We start from the raw sequence: 5,241 nt of genomic DNA on the forward strand, positions 1-5,241 counted from the left end.
TGCATTGTTGTGTGTTCTTTTGTACACTGGTGAACAAAAATGTGGATCACTTTCATTCAAGAGCAAAAACTATATTTATCATAAGCCTTGCTTTTTCTTCATTCCTACAACATATTATTATAAAATGAAGTTAACCAGTGCTCTGCATACTTCGTACTGATTATTGAAGTTCTTTTATTAATTTTTTTAAAAAGGTTATCCAGACAGTTCTTAGATGCTGTAATTTATGAAAATGTTATTACCTTAAATTAACATTGCATTATACTGAGCAAACTTATGAACATACCTCTGAAAGTTTTCTTGATGACACACTACACTTATCTTGCCTTAGTATTGGGTGGTAACACTTCTGGTGACAATTATGGCCTCCATCCTTAGCGGCATGCTAGCTAGAAGGTCCTGGATCCTATCCTGGGGGTGAGCGCCCACTTATTCAGTAGTATTGCCTGCATTTCATCGAGGGTGTCAAATTTGTGATGCCGGACATTTTGTTGCAATTTACAAACTTCATCATATAGGTCCATACTGATACAGCTTAATTAAGATCTAGTATTGTGAAAGACGTCTCGGTTTTAAACAAATTCAATACTGACAGTGATCACCAACTTGTAAGAGCAAGAATTGAAATCAATGTAAGAGATAAAGGAAAAAAAACTAATAAAAAGGAAGAGAAAAATCAATCTCAAAAATTTAGAAGAAAACAAAGAAGAATTCCAAAAAGGCATCCAAAGAAAGTTTCAGGTAACAAAGGAAGAAGACCTAGCACAAATGTTAGTTGTAAGTGCATAAGAAGTAGGTGGCTTACGTAAGAATAACGACCAACCAAATAAATTCAGTGACAAAACCAAAGACCTGCTACAGAGGAGAAGAGAAATGAAAATTCGAACTGATCAGGACACAATAGAATATTCTGAGCTTTGTAAGACCTTAAGGCTCCTTTTATACTTACATGCCACATGCTTGAAGCCAGACATGTGGCGTTCGCACTTGGAAAGGACCCTTTTATAGTTTCGTATCTGTCGAGCAGGTACAATGGCAGATTTTACATCTAAAGTATTCGCAGCTGCATACCTCTGCGAGATAATGGCAGTAAAAAAAGAGGAAAAGGCATTTCAGTTTTCATCCTCTGAACATTCAAATATACAGTATATGATAGGAGCTTTCAAAACCCTTTACACTGACCTACGAGAGGACGAAACAATATTTTTAATTATTTTAGGATGACCCCAAAATCATTTGATGAATTTGGGAAAATAGAATGTCAGTTCCATATTACAAGAAAACACTTCCTGTCCATTCGTCCAATAGAGCGGTTCTGTGAAACTACAATCTACAGATGTATTAAATACAAAGAACATTATATAAAATACCATGTAAACAACTAAATGTAAATTATTTCTAACATTATGTTTGTAACTTTAGCTTTGAGTAACGTTAATGTCCTTTGTATATTGCTGACTAGTCATTTCACATTTAAAACTATTCAGAACTTGCTGATTTCCAAGAATGTGTAGATTCATCTAGGCAAATATATGATGGCCGGCGTTGATGTGGATCATTATAGTAAATTTGGAATTGCCCTGTATCAGACAAAGATGTAGAAGGTTGGTTTGGGAGGACATCGTTCAATTGGGACTGACCCGAATCGGTTTGGTTTCGAGAGTGTGCATTATATGAATCTTTCTTCATACGTAGGGGTGATAACGCTGCAGATTTACTCCCACGCCTTATTCCGGAGATCTCTATTTTTGTAGTCTTCGTTACCTGGATCCCATAATACTGTTCTACACTGCATTCGCTAATGAGCAGTTCTGTATCTAATCCAGCATCCATTGTCCTGGTTAGCACTAGACTACACCACAAACTGTACTGAACCGCCCGGCATGAAGCGTCAACTATAAACATTCCCATAAGGTTTTGGTCCCACCCGCGCGGCGTGACATGTCAGGCGTGGCGGCCACCTGCTCGTCCCGACCCGCCTCAGTCACATGCCTGGCGGGAGGAAGCGACCGCGAGACGGGAGCAGGTAAGTATAAAGTGGTCCCATTTAAACAATGTTAATTCACATGCTTGGCGTGTGGCGTGTGGCATGTAACTATAAAAGGAGCCTAAGAAGAGAAATGCAAGCTGATACACAGAAGTTCAGTGAAGAAACCTTAAGAACAAGTATAGAGAACAAGACAAGCTTAAAGGCAGCTAAACGTAAACTCACAATTGGTAAAAAACAGATCATAGCAATTGATGGAGGCAATGGTCAAATTACTGAAAAGGAGGATATTTTGAATTTTATTAGAGACTTTTGTAGCAGTTCTGTATAGTAAAACAAAGGAAATTTCGATAGCACCTGACCTAAAAAATGTAATAAAGTTCCAAATATACTTCCTTCGGAAGTCAGATATGCTATAGACAACGTGAAGAAGGGAACTGTTGCCGGTGATGATATTTCTGTTGATATTCTGAGGCTTACAGGTGATGAAACAGTAAACCACTTGGCTAAAATCTTCACTTCTTGTTTACACAATTCTTCAATCCCAGCATCATGGAATAAAGCAAAGACAGTATTATTACATAAAAAAGGAAGTATTCATGATATCCAAAAATATCGCCCTATAAGCTTGCTTTCTGTTTTGTACAAACTTTTTATGAAGATCTTACACAGACCTTGACTCAGCCCAGCCAGTTGAACAAGCAGGATTCCGCAGCAACTTTAGCACAGTGGACTACATTCTGGCTCTGCGTGAAGTGATTAGAAGAGCAAATGAATACCAGATGCCTCTGTGCATAGCCTTTGTTGATTTTGAAAAGGCATTTGATACATTTAGCTATCTTACAAGCCTTAAATGAGCAGGGAGTTGAAGTGTTCTCAATAACATCTATAAGACCTCTTCAGCCTTTGTTAATATCAGTGAAGCAACTTCAGAATTCCCTATCAGAAGAGGTGTTAAACAAGGTGATCCAATATCTCCAAAGCTATTCTCAGCTGTTTTGGAGATGGCAATGTCAAAGTTAAATTGGGAAGGAAATGGTGTTAGAATCAATGGCAGAAGGCTTAACAACTTGAGATTTTCTGATGACATTGCATTACTGGCAAAAGACAATGACGAACTCCAGACATTAGTTACTGATCTTGCCATGGAATGTGAGTTAGTCGGCTTGAAGATGAACCTTTCCAAAACAAAAGTCGTCCAACAAGTGGGTCACAGCAGGAATTGTGAACATCAACAACATGCTGTTAGAGAAGGTCAATGAATATATCTATCTGGGCCAGTTGATGAATATGAAAGGTGATGTAAGACCAGAAATTTTTTGACGCATTAAGCTAGGATGGCAGGTGTATGGAAGAAACTCAACTGTCTTCAGATCAAATATACCAGTAAATCTGAAGAAAATAGTTTATGATCAGTGCTGACTAATGGCTGTGAGACCTGGACATTGAACAAATTTACGAAAGGGAAACTTAGGACAGCGCAGAGAAGCATGTAAAGGTCAATGCCGGGTTTTACAAGGTAAGATAAGAAGAGAGCAGATGACATCAGATCAATCGCTAAATTTAATGACATTCTTGAGAGAATAGCCACCTTAAAATGGCAATGGACTGGACATATTGCTCGAAGGGAAGATGACGGATGGACAAAGCTAGTGTTAGAATGGAGTCCAAGAGATCATCAAAGGCCTAGAGGAAGACTGCCAGACAGGTGGGACAAAGACCTCAAGAGAATAGCTGGTGTACCTGGCAGAGAACTGCTCGAGACCGTTCTACCTGGCGAGTTCTGCTAAAGACTTACCCGAGTTCAAGACTTAGAGGCCACATCATGAAATGATAGAATTGGCTGATGATGATTAGGTTTAATGGTCGACCCAATCAATACAATTCACTTTACAGGTGAGAACACATTCAATGTTGAAATATGTTATGCATTTTTTGGTACATGTTTTGTCTTCTTTAGTCATAATGCCTCGTATCTAATTAAAATGCATAATTATGAGTCTAATAATTTAAAATGGATGAACCCATGTCCTTTCTAAAATGTTTTAAAATACACTAAAAGCAATACACACTGTTTTTCCATAAAACTGTCCATTACTGTCTTACAAAAATTCTCCTACATGTTGAAATTTGATTCTGAATAATATTTCTTGAGTACTAAGTTAGAAATAATTTGAACTTTGGCCTCGGAAATGGGAGAATGGGACCTTATCATCAACTGAAGAATACTGAAGCTTTTAATCTAATGAATTTTTTTTTTTCAAAAGATAAGGTCCTCAAAATTGGTGTACTTCCCTACAGCCGGTTCCTATCAGAGCCTAGTTCTGACCTGCTTCTCACCATGCTAGAGGACCTTGTCTTTTGAAAAAGAAAAAAAAGAAAAAAGTTCATTAGATTAAGATCTTCAGTATTCTTCAGTTGATAAGGTCCCATTCTCCCATTTCCGAGGTCAAAGTTCACATTCTACCTTGGTTAGTACAATGAAGCTACTGTATGTAAAATCTCAAGAAATATTATTTAGAATCAAATTTCAACATGCAGAAGAATTTTTGTAATAAAGTGATGGACACTTTTATGGCAAAACAGTGTTATTTTTAAACATTTTAGAAGACATGGGTTCATCCATTTTAAATTATTAGACAGTAATAAATCATCATCATCATTTCCCATTATCCAGCTGTAGCCGGGTAGGGGTAAATATGGTTCCTCTCCACTTTCTTCGGTCTTTCCACCACTCTTCCTCGAACACCGTGTCCCAGTCCAGGTTTCTTTCTCTAACACTGCGTTAGATTGTGTCCTTCCATCTCAATCATGGTCGTCCGCGGCCTCTCCTTCCTTGCATTTGCATTTCCATCACCTTTTTTGGCATTCTTTCATCACTCATTAGCTTTATGTGCCCAAACCACCTTAGTCGGCTCTTCTATCATTCATTTTTCCACTCCAATTCCCAGATTTTCTCATTCCTTATTTTGTCTCTTCTACTCTTCTGTATCATACTCCTCAAAGACAGTAATAATTATAATAAATAAAACATTTATTGCAGCAAAATAGCCATACATTAGTGAAAGGTGTTATAACTATTTAACAAGTGCACATTGGTCGCATAGTGTCTGATTGATCTAGTCCTCTTGTTGCAGAATTCTAAGTGATATCGTTCACATAAATGTCCGCATAATGTACACTTGCATGAGTTTGACGGTTCGTGGTATGTTGGGTTTTCGCAAATGACATGGTGGAATCCATGTACTGCAAGT

Source organism: Anabrus simplex, chromosome 5 (assembly GCF_040414725.1).
Source record: "Anabrus simplex isolate iqAnaSimp1 chromosome 5, ASM4041472v1, whole genome shotgun sequence".
Taxonomy (NCBI): Eukaryota; Metazoa; Arthropoda; class Insecta; order Orthoptera; family Tettigoniidae; genus Anabrus; species Anabrus simplex.